Below are 17702 nucleotides of genomic sequence, written 5' to 3' on the forward strand. Positions count from 1 at the left end.
GGAGACACTGAGTATTTTTATGTGTTAAGTTTGGCTTAAGTCAGCTATAATAACCTAAAAGTCCTTTTAAAATATTCAAAGACAGACAACGTCATAGTTTGATGTAACAATACTAACTCCGAGTTAAAGACAGCATCAGTGACGCTAAAAGTAAGCAACAAGCATATAATATCAACACTACATATACATGAAGATAAAAGCATAAAGTGACACAACAACAGTCATAACAGTTTTTTAACAACAGTTAAAAAAGTACTTGGGCTTAGCCGTTTATTGACTCTAACACTGAATGCTGAATGTGGCTGTAGATGTCATTGTTGCTTCTTGCTGCTCTAGAAGAGTCATTTAAAGCAGCAACATCGTGACATCATGTCCTTATGGAAATGTCTCCCGGTGAGGCCCCTCCCTGTCCGGGTGACATCAGCCGGAGCTCGGCTGCTTTCCTCCAGGAGTCCTCGGTGTAACCGCACATACACATCCAGCGCTGCCACCGGGAGAGCTCGACGGAAAGGGCGCCTGCTCGGCTTTTCTAACCGCTTTTCTTCATGGGACAAAACAATATTAATACTCCCCCGCCAGGTAAGCTTCCATCTTTCTTTCGTCTTCGTTTGCCTCCGCGTCAGTTAGAAATGATTTTTTAAGAGACAATTATGCTCTACCTGAAGGCGGCAGTTTAAAAGCAGCAACTTTTTCTTCTTTTTTTATGAACCTCAGCGTGGAGAGTGGTGCTTACATTTGGGCTGTTAGGGGAGAAAACGGCACTTTCTAGCTGGGTTTTAATTCCAAAATGTTCTCACTTAAACAGTTACACGGCTTTATTTGGCTTGTTCTCCCCGTCTCGCTGTTTCCTATCTGTGAGTGCAACTCTATCATACCTGCCTAATAACTACAGTAACGGGTCTTTCCGCCGTTTTGCCTCGTTTGCGCTGCTAAAAGTCATGTGTGACTCGTCTTCAAGTGTAAATCCGTCTGAAACACAGCTAAAGCCTCGGTAAACTGTAATAACTGTCGGATAGTGAGCTGTAGCAGTGTTACAACCTGATAGTCTCACTGTATGCTAATGTTTAGTTCCTAGCTCAAATAGGGCTGTGGGTGCGTGTACTGTGGGTGGTGGTGGTGGTGAGGGGGTCACACTGGTTTCCATGACAACACATTAACCACAACACTGATTGCGACTGAAGATTTGACACCAGCACCTCCACCACAATCATCATCCTCACAATAACTACAAGTTGCAGTTTTCTGGGTCAGAGCTTTCACACAATGCACACTGGGTCATCAGCCTTGCTCCTGCATTGGCGTCCCTGACCTCCAGGGCCCTACGTGCCCCATGTATCATTCCTCCACCTACTCACCACCTGGACCAGTAGATCAGAGCTTTACTGGCCCCCTTAATTTTCACTGGCCCAAGGGGAGAAAAATCCACCCCATCACTACAGAAAACATTTGACTGTAATGCAGTCCTAGCACTAGCCCCACTCTAGAGCTCCCATGGGTCATTAGAAACTCTTTTGTTTGTATAATTTTGTTGTATAAAATGTGAAAATGCTGCGTTTAAGAAAAGCTCATCACCAGTAGGATTCATTTTATTTATTTATTTAATTTTCAGAAAGAGGGGCAATACATATTAATGAACATTTTAACAAATGTAAATATGCCACATATTAGCCTTGGGCTAATTTCCATCTGCAGACCCTCTGGCAGGTTGGTGTTAAACACAAGTTAGTAAAAACATACAGTGACACTATTTACAGGTCATGTGACAAGGACAAAAACAGTGATCACATTATACTAGAACAAACAATGACAAGGAGAGTGGACACAGAGGACAGTATAGATAACAATAACGGAAACACATCAATTATATTGCACAAACCCCAGTATTGTACATGCCCTGACCATCGTGATATTGCGTTCACCCATTGCACTAACAGTTGTATCCCTTTTTGTAATACACTAACTCTTTTTCCCGTCCAATATAAAACATGATTATTAAACATGATTACATGTTTGTGTGTCCCTCAGCCGCCCTTTTAAGTGACTCTTAAAGATGGGTAGACTTGTACTTTCCCTCACTGACAGTGGAAGACTATTCCAGAAGCTCACTCCCTGATATGACAGAGCATTCTGTGAAAAGGTGGTCCGCCTGAATGCCAGTTCACAATCACCTCTAACAGTGGCTCGAGTCAGTCGAGACCCGGCAACACTGCTAGACTTTTGTTTAATAAAATCACTCATTGGTGGAGGCGCCAGACCATGTATAACTTTGTATATTAGACAGGCAGATTTAAATAATTTGAAATTAGTAAAATTTAAAAACTTGTATTTTTCTAAAATTTGACAATGGTGATATGAAAAAGGTTTTTTATCTAATATTTTCAATGCTCTTTTGTAGCATTTGTACAGGTTTTAAAGCTATGGCAGTTTCTAGATACTTGCTCAATGTTGTCACCCTTTTGTTATCTGCATCTAGTGAAGCCAGTAGGTTCTAGGACACATACAGGCAAAATATGTCCTGTGCAAATCTCAGTCTGATGTCCAATGGAACAAAAATGAACAACCCACAAAAACATTAGGTGAAAAGCAGAGTTATGTTATCTGAATTCCAACAGAATTTAGATAACATAGTGCTGAATTCTCCACTTGTGTGTTTCATAAAGTACTTTATTTATACAGTAATGCAAGTCAATCCTGCAGTGGATCCTACACAAGTAAAAACAGTTTGACTGAAGTATTACAGCAGTAATAACAAAACAGAAAATAACTGGAGTTCATTCATATATGTACAGTATAAAGGATGGGTGTAGTTTCTGGGTATTAAAAGTAAAAACAATATGAAAGTGCCTTTTTAATTGCCAGCCGGGCCATGGGCTGTGGTTGTTTTAGTTCTCTATGCGTCTCTATGATGGACCTCAGCCCTGACCAGCGTAACCTCATTTTTTGTGGTCACCATTATTTCCAATCATCTTAAATAAAATGTGTCAACACTTGTTGAGCATCACTTCGAAGCTGTTTGGGAGTCATCTTGTTCTTTCAAAAATGCAGTTCGAATAAAATGCTTCTCGGGGAGTCCAAGGTTAACTTAAGTTATTTAGCATCACAGGTGACTTTGTGATCATAACTGGTAGAATAATTGCTAACTTTACACATATTTTATGATCTCTTTGCTACATTGGGGCATTTGTTATCTGGAACCCAGCCCTTACCACCCCAGGTAAAAGTAGCCTAATCTTAATCTTGAGAAATATGTAAAGAATTTTGAGATAATTTAATATGCCAACAAAGACAGCATGCTAGCTTTTTCTGATCTCAAATCTGTATAGTATTAGTGAAAGTTGATAGGGACACATCAGGCACACAGCTTTGGCTGTAAGCACATAAGCCCCACCCACCCGCTGTTCAAACTTTCGATTCATGAAGGGCAGCCAATCAGAAGAGAGTTGGGTTTAAGGAAATTTGAAGAAAGCTATAACAAACTGTTTCAGACAGACATGAATCTTAACTGCAGATTTAAGAGTTGTTTACTCCCAATAATATTTAAAATAAATGACTGCCAAATGTCAGCTGACAGTGAACACGTATTTGCAAGCCAGACTGATCATCACTCACTCAAGACAGCTGAACAGACTTAATTGTCACAAAAATAAGAGATCTGTTTCTGACAGCTTAGACAATTACATGAAAAATACATTCAGCGCTAAAAAATAAGCAACTACAGTTTACTAGCTCATACTTTAATAGTTAATAAAATAATTTAACTTTGGCAAATATGCATCCCAAAAGTCTCTGTAGAGAATAATTCTTGTTTTTGTCATGTTCTCCATGTATACACAGTATATGAGAGCATATAAGGTGACATGGTGTGTGATGTGTACATATATAAATGCACTGAGTGTGTAAATATTGAGCTCTCTGAGCTGATTATTTAAGCACACCTGGTGTGTAATGGGTTGATGTGGCACAGTGTGCTATTTACTTCTCTGTGCTGAGAGTCCGATCAGCTATTTACATTTCCAGAGTCACTTTGTCTGTGTGGTGTACTGGTGGTGGCTCCTTGACGTTCTTAACAAATGCCACTTTGTAGAATCACTCTCTTTTTTTGCATCTTTAGTGCTTTTCCCTTTTTGTCAATAGGAAGGCTGTTTTTTTTTGTCAGTGAGTCATGTTTCAAATGAAATCAGATGATTCTTTTACTGGGTTGAAAAATCGCTACAAATGAATTAACGCCCACTTTGGATTTAAATAACACTTCAGAGCAGTCTTTCTAATGTTCTTTTGTAATCACTTGTACGTCACGTCTCAAAGTGCAAATAGTGCTTTACTCTGAGTGTGATTTCCTTGTCATCTGTTGACATCATGAAAATATAGTCAAATTTCATTCACATCTCTATTGCTTTGAGCGTCATACCTGCTGATAAGTTGATATAAAAATAGAGCATGAAAAGATCAACAGATTAAAAGAAGTCCGCAGAATAGCTCTGTTACGAAAGCTTGTTTTCTTTTTTACATATTTGGTTAATCTGTGAGCTGCTGGTACATGGATTTTAAAGCCAGTTGCCTCCTGTCTCCTGCTGTAATGTTCTCTGTGTAAGGAAGGGAAGAGGGTAAGTTTATTTACAAGTAAGGTTACAAGGTATAGTTTTTACACAGCTGAATAAACGTCAAACAGACAACTGATTATCAGAAGTGTGAGATGCTCGAGAATATACTCCGGTGTCCTGTTATATTTTAGATAGCAAGGAGTTTATTAAACCGAAACAATCTGCAAATTTCATTAAAATTTAATAAACTATCATCTTGTCTTTATTTTTAGTTAGCACATACCTTAAACACTTAAAGCTGTAAGCTAATGATAGTTATATAAGAGCAGATGCTGCTGGTGCAATAAGCTGTACGTTTTACGTCCAATGGATGCATGATCTGATTAGTCGACTAATCGCAAAAGTAATCGGTGACTAGTCAACTATCAAAATAATCATTTGTGGCAGCCCTATTTACAAGTGCATTACATATTGCATTAAAACAAAAATTGCCCAAAAATATGAACTTTTTTTAGGACTGCTGTTAGTTTACGAGACAGTGTTCATTGGGGCAGATGGGTGCCCCTCCCTGAACTGGGATCTGCTGGAGGTTTCTTCCTGCTAAAAGGGTTTTTTTCTTCCCCACGGTCGCCAAAGTGGTTGCTCACAGTGGATTGTTTCATTGTTATGGGTTTCTCTGTATTATTGTAGGCTCTTTATGTTACAAAATAAAGTGCTTTGAGGCAGCTGTTGTTGTGATTTGGTGCTATATAAATAAAATTGAATTGAATTATTCAGACTGCTACAATGTTTGAAGTTTTCTTTTTTTTTTTCTCCATAGTTAACAAGTACAATGAAAGCACAGAATCCAACAGCGTATCAGTCCATCTTTAAATAGTCACTGACTACACTGCCCTGTCTGTAACTTTCCACTCCAAGCTTACCACTTTCCCCTTATACACATTTCTCAGAGCACAATATAAAACCTTTATAAATATATAAAGCCAAATGATCTTTGTTGCTTTGATGAGAATATCTACCATTTTACTGGGGACTATTTTGAGTGAGGGATTAATGCATCTTTGTGACAACACGATGGGGTATGTGTGATTAAGTCAGAATAACTACTCTGTGTGTGTGTGTGTGTGTGTTTATCGTAATTAATGAACTTGTCACCCAGTGCAACATTATGGCTCACTAATGTATTTTTAATAGTTTTTGGATGATAGTGGAGGTCTGTTACACAGAGAAATAAGATATGCATGCACAATATTTAAGTATAAAAAGAGACATTTAGAATATTACCAGAAGTTTGAGAGGTGGAAAACAAATCTATGAATTAAAAAGGACATTACTGAAAAACTCTAAATATTTCTGTAATGTATTTGAAGTGTGCGGCTTACGCAAAACTAAGTAAACAGCATCCTCTACAGCAGCTTCTGAATCTGAAGCGACCATACCACGTGTGTTATTATTTCATTCCAGGCTACCCTTCCTTGTCTCAGACATTTCTGTGAGCCACACTGCAGATACACCAACAGTCATATGGCTGATTGCAGTGTAAATTTGATTTGTGGTGCGTGACTGAGGTTGACGTGGCTCAATGTCGTTTTGTTTGTTCTGGACATTTCACCCGGAGCAAAACTTACTTCATCTTTCTGTCACTGGGAGGCCCGGTCTTGTGTTTCAGCTGGACTTGTACGGACTTCATTGTGTGAATGAATACATGTGATTCCAGATAAGCGTCACCCCCACCCCTCCCCTCCTTCCCTCTCCCCTCCAGGGGTGAACGTGCGTGTCCTGGTGTCGCTCTAGCTCAGTTCCAGCTGATTACAGCATGAGTTATGACAGCATGGGCACTGCTGCTGTTGGCATCAGACAGGCAGCTGGTCCTCACCTCCATCCCCCACCCAGCAGCACAGGGCCACCATCATCAGCTTTACTTGTCAGGGATTGAAGCCAGCCTTTATATCAGGGGTGAGTCATACTGGAGCTCGGTCTTTTCCTAACTACCTCCCCTCTTTTCACGCTCAGCATCAGCTGGCGCTTAGAGTGAGTGTTCCACTGCTGCACGAGAGTCATCGCCACCTGTTATCAAGAAGGAAACACAGTGTTTATCAGATTGATTTTCTTCAAGGTTTTTAAACCGTGCTGTATGACAGTCTGTGTGAACATCAGTGTCCCTGCAATATTGTTTGGTATTCAGAACTGCAGCACATTAGAGGTGACTCCAAGGATGGCAGTGTCTGATGGTCAGACATTTGTGTTAGTTCTGAGAGGAGTGTGACATTTCTGACAGGAATTCAACAACATGTGAGGTACATGGCGAGTGTACAGAGATCTAAAACACCCTGTAAATCTGTTTAGATTACACAGTACTTTGTCTGATGAGATGCTAATTGGGCCTCATTAGAGTGACAAACTCTGTGTGGCTTGTTGATTTTCTAGCCTTCCTGAGTGGTTATTAAGACTGTAAAAGTTTTGGAAACTGTTCTTTTTTGTAGGAGATAACATGAACAAATGTTTTTCACAATAAACATTTGCTGTTGGCTTAATGGGACTTCACACAAGAATTGACTAGCAGCGATTTAGTGACCAGAGACCTGTGGCCCTATGGCAGAGCTTCCCTGGTATGTCCTCTGTTCTTCCCGATATACACTTGCAGACCTGCAGGGACACGTGAGGTGGGCTAGATGGTCAGAAACGCCTCATAATGAGGGCACGCCACTGTCCCTCATCATGACCACATATTGTTTTCATTTGTATGTGTATATATTGTATTTACACATATATACAGCAAAAAAGCTCCATGGCGGAGTTTGGAGTCTGACTGTTTGAGGCTGTGGACAGGTGTCTTTTATACAGATGATGAGTTCAAACAGGTGCCATTCATACAGGTAACGAGTGGGGGACAGAAAAGCTTCTTACAGAAGACGTTACAGGTCTGTGAGAGCCAGAGATTTTCCTTGTTTGAGGTGACCAAATACTTATTTTCCACCCTGATTTACGAATAAATTCTTTACAAATCCTACCATGTGGATTCATGGATTTTTTTTCACATTCTGTCTCTCACAGTTGAAGTGTACCTCTGGTGCAAATTACTGACCTGTGTCATCATTTTAAGTGGGGGAACTTGCACAATCGGTGGCTGACTAAATACTTTTTTGCCCCACTGTATCTTTTAATATCAAATGACCATATATACATTTAGTATTTATACTGTTTGTATTTATAGTACAAATACTGTAAAAAAAAAATAGAAATTACCATACAGTATTTGCAATATTTTGGTTGAATTCCTTTTTAGTTAAAGGAAATTCTAATAGCCACCCATTTTGCAGTTTACAAGTTGACCCGCTGCTACAGCTAAGCAGCACTTTTTATTTAACATGCACTTTTACAACTATTTTTAAGCTACATCCATAACATTAGTAATTGTATTACCATAGCCTGCTGTTTTACACAGTCTGGCCAGTTAACAGAGTTAGAAAATAGCAAGTTTCCTTGTCATTGTTTTCTAGCTGAAATTCTTAAAGTATCACCTCTCCAGGGACCATGGAATAAGTGGGAAATCTACACTTTAGCTCCATCATAACCACAACCCCCTATGAAACCCTACAACACAACCTACAGTGTAGAATGTAACTGTCGCAGCCTGCTAGTATTGTGATCGATCTGTTCAGTTCATCAATTAATACTGTGAGTGGGAAACATGACCAAACTAATAAACGATCATGGTGGACTGAAGGACTGTTTGACGTGTCCATCAGTGTGATTTTTAGGATGTGTAATATAGATTCAAGCTTCACAGCTTACATATCATTGGCTTCAGTCTGTGGACTTGTTAAAGAAAGCAAAAGGGAATGAAGTGTGTGTGTGGGGGTGTGTGTTGGGGCTAGGGTATATGGGTTTGTGTCTGTGTGTGTGCTGCCATTGTATTCAGGATCGTGACAAGACTGGTAACACTGAAAACAGCCCAGTGAATTTGCTGGTAAAGGCAGAGAGTGACAGTTAAAGCGTGATCTCTAACCTCGTCTTTGTCGTTAGAAGAATACATTTTCCTCTTTTTCTCCCTCCTCCTTCACTAGAATAGTGCATGATTTCATTTGAAGCTTGGCATTCCTCGCATTCCTCCATACTTTTCTTTCCTGCAGCTCCATTCCACCTTGGTGTGTTTATATAGTGAAGTGAAAGACTGGATGATAGAGGCATCTGCTGCAGCAGTGACACATCACACAGAATACTTTTGTGGTGTCAGAAGAAAACTGAACTGGTATCTACAACTAATCTTTATCCGTAAATATGTGCTTAAGAGAATGCACCCGGGACTGCCAGAGACAGAGGAGTTTGGAGTCAAAATATTCAAACATGCACGGTTTATTGCCCCTGGTCATCATCGCAGTACTCTAAGGAAAGTCTGTGAGCCAGCACAATCAGGCAATCAGGAGTTCTGGCTTGGAGAGTTCTGTTAGTCAAAAAACAGAAATAACTAATAGAGTTCATAAAACAAGAGTAATGACGGTATGAGACACCTAACTCAGTGCAGGCTCAATGAGTTGAGCAGATTCCTTCTTTGGTTTTTAGGTGATAGCTAAAACTGTTTCCAGACAAACGCTTTACTGCAGTTTGTCTGTTAATCAGCAAGATTGAAAGAAAACTACCAGGCTGAATTTCTTTCAACCTGGTGGAGTGGTGGAGTGGTGGAGCATCGGCAAGATGAGAAGTCTGAACCAGGGATGGTTCTAAAGTCTGAGTGCTGATTAGATCATTAAGCCGTTGGTTAACAGGAAATCCATTGACAGCTATTTATTTACTAGTAATTTGGTCATCTTCCTGGTTCCAGGAATTGCGTATACAAATTTAAACTAAAACAAGTGAATGTCAGGTATTTCCATTACCGTTTCCATTTCTGCTCCACCTGAAAATCCGTAGGCAAATTAGATACCAGCAATTTTCACATCAGGAGCCAGAATTATCATGGTTTTTCCTCTGTGGTGTCTGATGCCTTTGAATAATGAATAAAACAAAAGCAGACTGTTTACTCTTGGCTTGTGCAGTATCTGCTAATGAACATTACTGCAATGGAACATAACTTATTTCCTCTTTTCAATGCTTTAACTTCACCCCTTCTTTTTCCTTGTTGCTCATGCTTTCCTTTTTCTCCTTTTCAGCATACATAAATTTTTTTGTATAACTATTGCTATAGATAGCAGTACGGCTGTTCGATACAACAATATATATTGGATGACGATATGAAAAAAGTCTTATTACTTCATATTATGCTATCGTTTGTTTCGTGGTGTTGTAAAATAAACTGTTTCTGGCAATATTTTTTCATCGTTTTGATGGTCACTGTAGAATTCCTTAAAGTTCTCTCTTTCTCTTATTTTATATAACCACACTACGGACTGACAAGCCATATGATGCAGCTTTCACACATTCACACATGTTTTTATGCATTGTTGTTAGCAGCAGCAACGATAAAACCATCGTGTGGCTCCACCGTCCACTTGTTTATTTTCCACATAAACCTTTCACAATAAAGCTGAAGAGCCTGTTGAGATTTTTCAAAATAAACGGAATCACGTGAAATAGTATGCAGAGTGTTTACGGATGAGAAGCTAAAAAGAGCCGTCAGGTGCTAAAAAAATAAACCTTAGAACAGGCTTTTCCCCACAGCACGCCATGTAATAAATACTCACAAAGAAATTTGCGGCCATTTCAACTTATGTAACACTCGACTCTAGGTACACAACGCCCAGCTTAAAACACTTCACGCAAGTTGAGTTGCCTGAGATTCACAGAATTTACCGAAAATGTAAAATTTTTGTGATATATATCGTTGTGGGGAAATGTCTTATATCGGGATATTAGATTTTGGTCATATCGCACAGCCCTATATATAGGAATGGGTATCATTTAGGCTTTATCCATTACCGGAGCGAAGCCGGTACTTTTGAAATGGTGCTCGAACCGGTGCTTAAAGAATGGAAAACACAAACTTTGTCCAAAAACCTCTCATGTTCAGCTGTTTTTTTGTAAAAAAGATAACAATGTTAGCCTTTTCTGTAGCTATAGGGCATATAAGGTATCACTCCTGGCTGGAAGCAGTGCTTAAACAACGGAATAAACACAAACTTTGTCCAAAAACCTCTCATATTTAGCTGTTTTCCACTTTTCCTTTGGTAGTTTTAGCCTTTTTGGCCAGGGTGAAGGGAGTATCTGCCATCAAACAAGAAGACAGCCGCATGTAGCTATGATGATGTTTGTTAGTTCACCTTACATGCATTAATGTAATAACGTGGTTAGCCTACTCAACGTAAATTACACACGGACGACATTAAGCTACTCACCCAAAGGAGAACGGCTGCTGCTGCCATCATCATCCGTCATCATTTCTGCTACACTGGCAGGACTAGGGGCCAGGACTCTCCTCTTCGGGTTCTTGGGGGATGTTGCTAACTCCGGGTCCGATAACAGGCACCACACCCGCAGTAGATGTGCTCGGTGTGAGGTCTTGCAGCAAGCTATCAAATACGGTGCATTTCTCGGCTTTTTTAAAAACACTATGCGTTGCCAGGTGTTTCATCAGATTTTAAACACATTTTACCCATATTCTATTGCGATATTTCATTTTCCTTTCATTGCCCAAAATTACTCCAGTATTACCGTGAACGGTATGATATAGCCCAGCCCTACTCTGAGGTACCCCTGAGCAAGGTACCGTCCCTACACACTGCTCCACGGGTGCCTGATTAGTGGCTGCCCACTGCTTAACTGAGTTAATGGGTTAAATGCAGAGAGAGTAATTTCCCCATGGGGATCAATAAAGTATTATTATTATTATTATTATTATTTTCCCTTTTCTGTTAAAGAAATGTTTTTAACCACTCACCACTCACCATTCAACATTCGACTCAATGGACAACGCTTCTTAGCTTCTGTGTTGATTGAGAGCTACACAGTGTTTATTTCAGCTGGAACCAAGATGCCCTTTCTTTTGTCTTGGGATTAATGAGCATCTCCCACTGGTTCTGGTTTTGTATGCTCACTTTTCTGGAGACTTTTCTGGAGAAAATCTCAGAGAAACAAACTCAGCGATTTCTTTGCCTCCTGTTTCGATGAGTCATGCATGCCTTCAAATGCCAGCATAAATGGGCTATAGTGATGTCATGAGTATCTTGAGACACAACCAATGCAATCGCCACAAATTAGGGTTGAGTTGTTGTTTGACTTTCTGCTTTTTATTGTTGTGTGTGTATGATGTCCCATGGTGGCAAACACTGGTGTTAACTCCATACCAGAGCATCCCATGTCCTCCACTATATTTATTGCTTTTCAGCCCCCCCCCTTTTTTTTTTTGCAATTGTTTTCCAGAACCTAGTTTGAATATTTTTAAGGTGTAGTTGTAACAGCGAAGCATGACTCTCCAAATGCACAGAAACAGGTCTCCCTGACAGTTGTGTATACCCTGCGCCAGAGCTCTGCCTCGCTGCGGGACATGAAATACCGGAACTTTGTTTCCGCACACTCAAGGCCTCGGCAGTGTTGACTCAGTATGAGAGTGTTTGTGTTCTTGCATCTCTCGCAGGGCTGCTGCCTGCAAACACAGCAGCTGGGTTTCTCTCATTATCTCATGAATTCACAAGTTAATTCAAGGTCTGAGAGCTTGTTTAACAGCCAGCACTCGTCAGCTGCCTCATCCTCCCTTGCTGGAGACACACTCAGATGGCTGTGCGTGTTAGTGGGTTTAAATGTGACGCAATGGTGGAGTCACTGTTGTTTCTGTTCAGTCCGTCTTTAGTCAGAAAGTAACTTATACAAGAATGTTTTGTTAACATTTCGAAATAAGAAAAAGCTTTGTGTTAGGAAAACCATAATATGATGCCCTTTTTTCTGCCATCTTCTTTGTTGGTGTGTCCTGAGGATCTATGATTGCAAGTGAGCAGATGCTATCAATGTATTGAAGGCGGCTCTTTGAAGGAAATGCAACAGGCAGGGAGAGTAAGCAGAGATCTGGCCGCCTCTCATCACAAAGGCATTTCCTCCTCAGCCACTTCCTGCTAAGGAGCAGTCGCCCTTAAAATCACAGCAGAGGCCCAGGCTACGCTGACGGTCAATATGAGGCCTGTCATTTGGTCATCGGGCTCCTTTTATTGCTGTGAGGAAAACATCTTTAACCTTGTACAGTAGGTGGTTTTATAGCCCAAAGCATCATTAGTGGCTATCCACTGCAGTCCTGTTCTTTACAAATGGTGTACTCTCCTTTTTAAAGTAACAGCATAAAAGGAAAAAAAATGATGAGCAAGCAGGAAGGCAGGGTCTGTTTCAAGCCACAATCTGTGATCCAAGTATATTCAAAATGCTAAATCCAATCTCACTGTTAGTAACAGCAAAACCGGATTTGATTTGTTTTATGAAGCTGGAATTAAAGAGTCACAGAGTAGTACACAATACAGACATTTCACCAGTCCAATGGGACATTTCATCTGTAATATGAATTGATTGGTAACTGTTCAAATCCACCCAAAAACGTGGGGCCAGAAAAATAATTTCCTACGGTTTTGTACTTGAAAAATAAAATAAATGTGTCATTAATGTAAAATCACAATCTGTCATAAGTTTAATTTATTAGCAGGCTTTGTGCCCAAGGCGAAGTCGTGTTTAATTAGCTCACCGTGCACAGGCTGGTGTTGGGATTTTAAAACCCAACACAGAAGATCCTGTTACCAGTGGTACTTGTAAATATGTGCACCCAGACGTTCTGAAATATTCATATTTTGTGACAGTAAACATCAAAGCAATAATCAGCCCTGTCTCTTTAGCCTTGGTTCTGCTTAACATTTAGTGCTAATTAACAAACATCAGCCTACTTAAGGTTGAGTCCACTCATAAAGTCACTCACGCACTTGTTGTCATGGTTTTGAAGCAGATATGTTGTTGCTAGTGAACGTGAAGGTGCCTTTGGAACCAACTTATATGTTTCCAAGTAAAACAGGCAGTGTTGGAGTTGATATTAGTTAATGTACCTGTCCTCTTATCCAGTGGTTGATTCGTCTGTTATCATTAACACTTGCTGCATTTCTTTGTCATTTCTGACAGCTCTACTAATCTAGGAAACTAATTTAAAATTACACATGCATAATTAGCATACCGGCATGGTCATTTATAAAGGCAAACTGTACAGGATTGAAATTAGTTTATGTTGCAGTACAGACGCTTGCTTAACAGCATATGATAACTCCACCCCAACTGCTGTGCAGGAAATGGATGCTGACACTAAAAAGTTGTTGTGTTGTTTTTTTTTTTATAGGTTTAATAACATTTCTGTATGCTACAAATGTCATATGGACATTAAAGTTAGAGAGTCTGGGAAAAACAAAACATTTCATAACTAAGAGTCACAGGGAGAGCACATTATTTCTAAACTGTGGGTTTTATCTATAATGAAGATGCCCACTGTGCCTTATAAGCTGTTCAAAGGCTCTTTGTGATTTCCCTGTGAATCTGTAATAAAAACCAGTTGGCACCAGCATTTTCCTGAGGGACATCCACCCTACAGGAAGTGAACGGCTGAATAAAAGGAGTGGCACGGTTGACAGCTTTGCAGAGCACTTCCTCTGCAGGGACCGTGAAGGAAAGGCTGAGTGACTTGACTTTTTCTTCAAGCTGAGATGTTCTCCCACGGCCGCTGCAGTGAACTGAAGTGTGGAAATCGGCTTAAGGCGCCTCAGCAGGGTCAACTATCTGCCGTTCCTGCTGCCTGCCTAAATTGACCACCTCACTGCCCTGACAGGAAATGAGAGCAGAGGTTGGAGAATGACGGATGTGATTATTATTCTATATTCATGGCCTTGGTTTGCATCGGAAGAAATCGTCTCACGCTGCAACGCAGTTAACACTTCCTTCTCCCACTCCCCCTTCTCCCACTCCCCCTTCTCCTCCTCTTAGCCCTCCTTCTGCAGACAGTTTAAAAGACAGAGCAGCAGACAGCCTGAGGGCGGCTGGGCTTTAACTGGGCTGACAGTGGATCAGTACCATTAAACAAGTACGCAGAGAAAGACAGCAAAACAAAAGATATGACCAAATTATCTCTCCTCGCTGCCTGCAGTACAGTCCACTGCACCAGAGTTTATTGGACGATTTTGAACCTGTTAAATGGGATGTGTAAATAATTTAGAGTTTATTGCTTGTTGCTCTGTAAAGATGTATTTTAAGGATGTACATTTTAAAGCTAGAAGCTAAACAGTAGTTAAAGGCGACAAGAAGTCTCTTTTTGGACATTTACACTGGGGGAAATAATTAGTTGATCCCTTGCTGAGTTTGTAAGTCTGCTCACTTTCAAAGAAACGAATAGTCTCTTATTTTTATGGTAGCTTCATATGGTAGCTCGGAAATATATTTTGGGTCATTGTCATACTGGAAGATCCCCCAATGACCTATCTTAAGTGTTCTAGCAGAATGAAGGAGGTTCTTCAACTCCAAACTGGAGTTGCTACTAAAGTTTCATTGTATTCCTGATAAACCTTTCTTTTGGTCATTTGGTCTGTGCAATCACAATTTCTTAAATTCCAAAAAGCTAGAGTTTTTTTTAAACCCTTGCAGGGCCCTTCTGTGTGTGGAGTATGGGTTTTTAGCATGTTTTTTCTCAGGGAGCTCCGGTTTCTTTCACCTTTAAAAACATGGTAAGTTAATGCTGTCTGTCTTGTCCCAGGACACAATCTGAAGTTCAAGTCAGGAGTTTAAACTTTTCAGGTAAATGAAAGTTAAAAAAGGTTCCAGAAATTAGAAAATACATTGAAAACTGAATATTCTCACATGTATTTCATAGATGATATAATACTTGCTGTAACTTTAGACAATAATAGAAAATGTATTTTTAAATGTCAATTAGATGAACAAAGCTGCCAAATTTGTTGAAAGTCAAGAACAGCCTGAGACTGTATACCACCACCAAGGCTGGAAATAACCTCCACTCTAAGCATGAATTAGTCCCTGGATCCAGATACTCTTGATATTTTCTTGGAAACTGTCTCCCACTTTTTCCTATTTCGGATCTACTAACTCTATTAGCTTGCACTCATGCAGCTTTCTGCTCATATACTGTACATCTTCATCAAGTCTTTATTTGCTCAAGTGTTTCTGTCCACACACTTGATTTGTGTGCATTACTCTTTTCAGAGAGCCTTATTTAGCTGAACTGCCTCCACAGTCAGGCTTTAGGTCTTTACATAAAATTCTTCACAATCGATGAAAATAAAAGACTGTTACTGTGTGTTCTCTGGTCACTTGTTCTGCATTCATCTGTGTTTGTTCTACTGTGGCTTAGAGGAGAATACCAGCCACAGCTTTCCTTTTTGACACAATCCTCCCAATGAGAAACATGAAATTGTGTGAAACTGTTATGGAAGTCAGTTAAAGCAGTTACACTTTGCAGAAATGTTATTAGAAAAAGTCTGGAGGGAGAGTTTTTGACATGTTGTTAGCAAAGAAGCTGTCTGAGCCTCATTATGGCCTCTCCAAGTGCCTTATTACCAGGCAGCATGTTGTGATTTGCATGAATAGAGTCTTCTTGTTGCGCTTTCTCAGATATACATGCCAGAAGGACCTCGCCCACCATTGTTTTACAGTGTTAAACAGTGCAGGGTGGTCCGGCTGAGGTTTGGATAGCTGCTGCTGCAGACCACCCAAAGTTTACATCTGACCTCACCTCACCCAGGTCTTCCCACTCATTTCAGATGAGATCCAGACAATATGCCATTGAGCAGAACATACTAACATTGGTTTTGAGTTAATAGTGAGAAAACTGTCTTTAGGGCTGGACTAATGTGGATTATAGTGATATTTTTGGATTAAAGCTAATTTTTTTCTTCATGAACCTGTTTGTGCAGCGGTTTATATTCAGAAAGGAGCTTTAAGGATGGCTGGAAATGTCCAATAGGACATTAGATAAAACAATAAATGGGGACACAAGTTAAAAAAATAATCAAATTAATGGTCAAAAACATGAAGCTGAGTGGATTTAAAATATGTATAAAGCTGTCACTACACTCTACTCCTCTCAGAGCCTCATCAGGCTGTTTCAGCAGCTCAGAGCTGCCAAGCAAAAATGTGCCCCACCAGAGGAGTTTGGCCTGAACGTTGGAAAACCTAAAAACGGCTCGTGCAGATGACCCAAGGGACCCACTCGCTTCATCCAGCAAAAAACTCAGACATGGACTATATTTTGGCACATGAGCATGTAGTCTTGTGTAAAGTCATAAGAGGCATTCTTATAGCCGATACAATTACAACCAGTGCTACAGCTTTAATATTGGTGTAATGTACATGAGTAATCATCTTAATTAAAATTGCCTCAGAGCTGTTATTTTGGCCACTTGTGGGCAGCAGAAGTGAATTATGATAGCAATATTATATCACCTTTACTGGTGGCAAAAATGCTCATGAATGGGAATCTGATACTCACTTCATTTGGTTACCTCCAATACCAGAGAAAATACTGAAGTGTTTAGCTGGTCTACTGGCAGTTCACCTGAAAAATGTCTTTTAAAAAATTCTGGCCAGCAGAGGCCAAAAATGAATGTGCTAGACCTGCGTAAGGCTCCATTCACACAATTCTAGAGACTGGCTGGCGTGTACCTGGTAGGGTCGTAAGTATTCCTCAACTGCTTGCTGGCAGTTGCCGTGAAATCAGTTGTTAAGTTCCAGTCACACAGCACTAGAAACTAGTCAATCCCCCAGTAACTACCATTCATTAGTGAAAAATGTGTATTCCTCGGTAAATGTTTGTGGGATGTTGCTTGCTGTCACTTGGTGAAGTGGTCACCAGTAGGGCTGCAGCAGTTCGTTGCCAATATCGATGATGTCAACTAGAGCTGGGCGATAGAACGATAACGATATGTATCGCGATATAACTTTTACTCGATAGAGAAATTAAGCTATCGCGATAGACCTCGCCGCTCTTGTCCTCTAAAAAAAAAAAAAGGTCAGCCAATCCAAATTAAGTAGCGCAGAGCCGAACCAATCACAGCCACAGCGTCACATCGCGTGACTTGTTACGTACAGCACAAGTGCCAAGCCGCACGTGTGTTTGTTTGGGAAGCAGCCAGCGGGTAATGGAGCCAGCGCGTAATGGAGGAAATGAGTGTGCCGACTAGAAAAATCAACCGAACGTGACCGAAG

General features: G+C 40.3%; 1 protein-coding gene across 3 annotated transcripts in view; it reads left to right on the forward strand.

The window, feature by feature from the left end:
• The first annotated feature begins 261 nt into the window (after positions 1 to 261).
• The window catches only part of LOC102202910 (SH3 domain-binding protein 4), a 46896-nt gene continuing 29455 nt past the window's right edge, over positions 262 to 17702 (forward strand). For 2 of the 3 annotated variants that reach the window (XM_005745539.1, XM_005745541.1), the window contains exon 1: positions 262 to 579. The gene's annotated coding sequence lies outside the window, so the exon portion shown is untranslated. Of the gene's footprint in view, positions 580 to 6422; positions 6498 to 17702 lie in introns of those variants that run through there. The other variant, XM_005745540.1, reaches the window with a different exon arrangement.

Source organism: Pundamilia nyererei, unplaced genomic scaffold, assembly GCF_000239375.1.
Source record: "Pundamilia nyererei isolate P.nyererei 1_Seehausen unplaced genomic scaffold, PunNye1.0 scaffold00160, whole genome shotgun sequence".
Classification (NCBI taxonomy): domain Eukaryota; kingdom Metazoa; phylum Chordata; class Actinopteri; order Cichliformes; family Cichlidae; genus Pundamilia; species Pundamilia nyererei.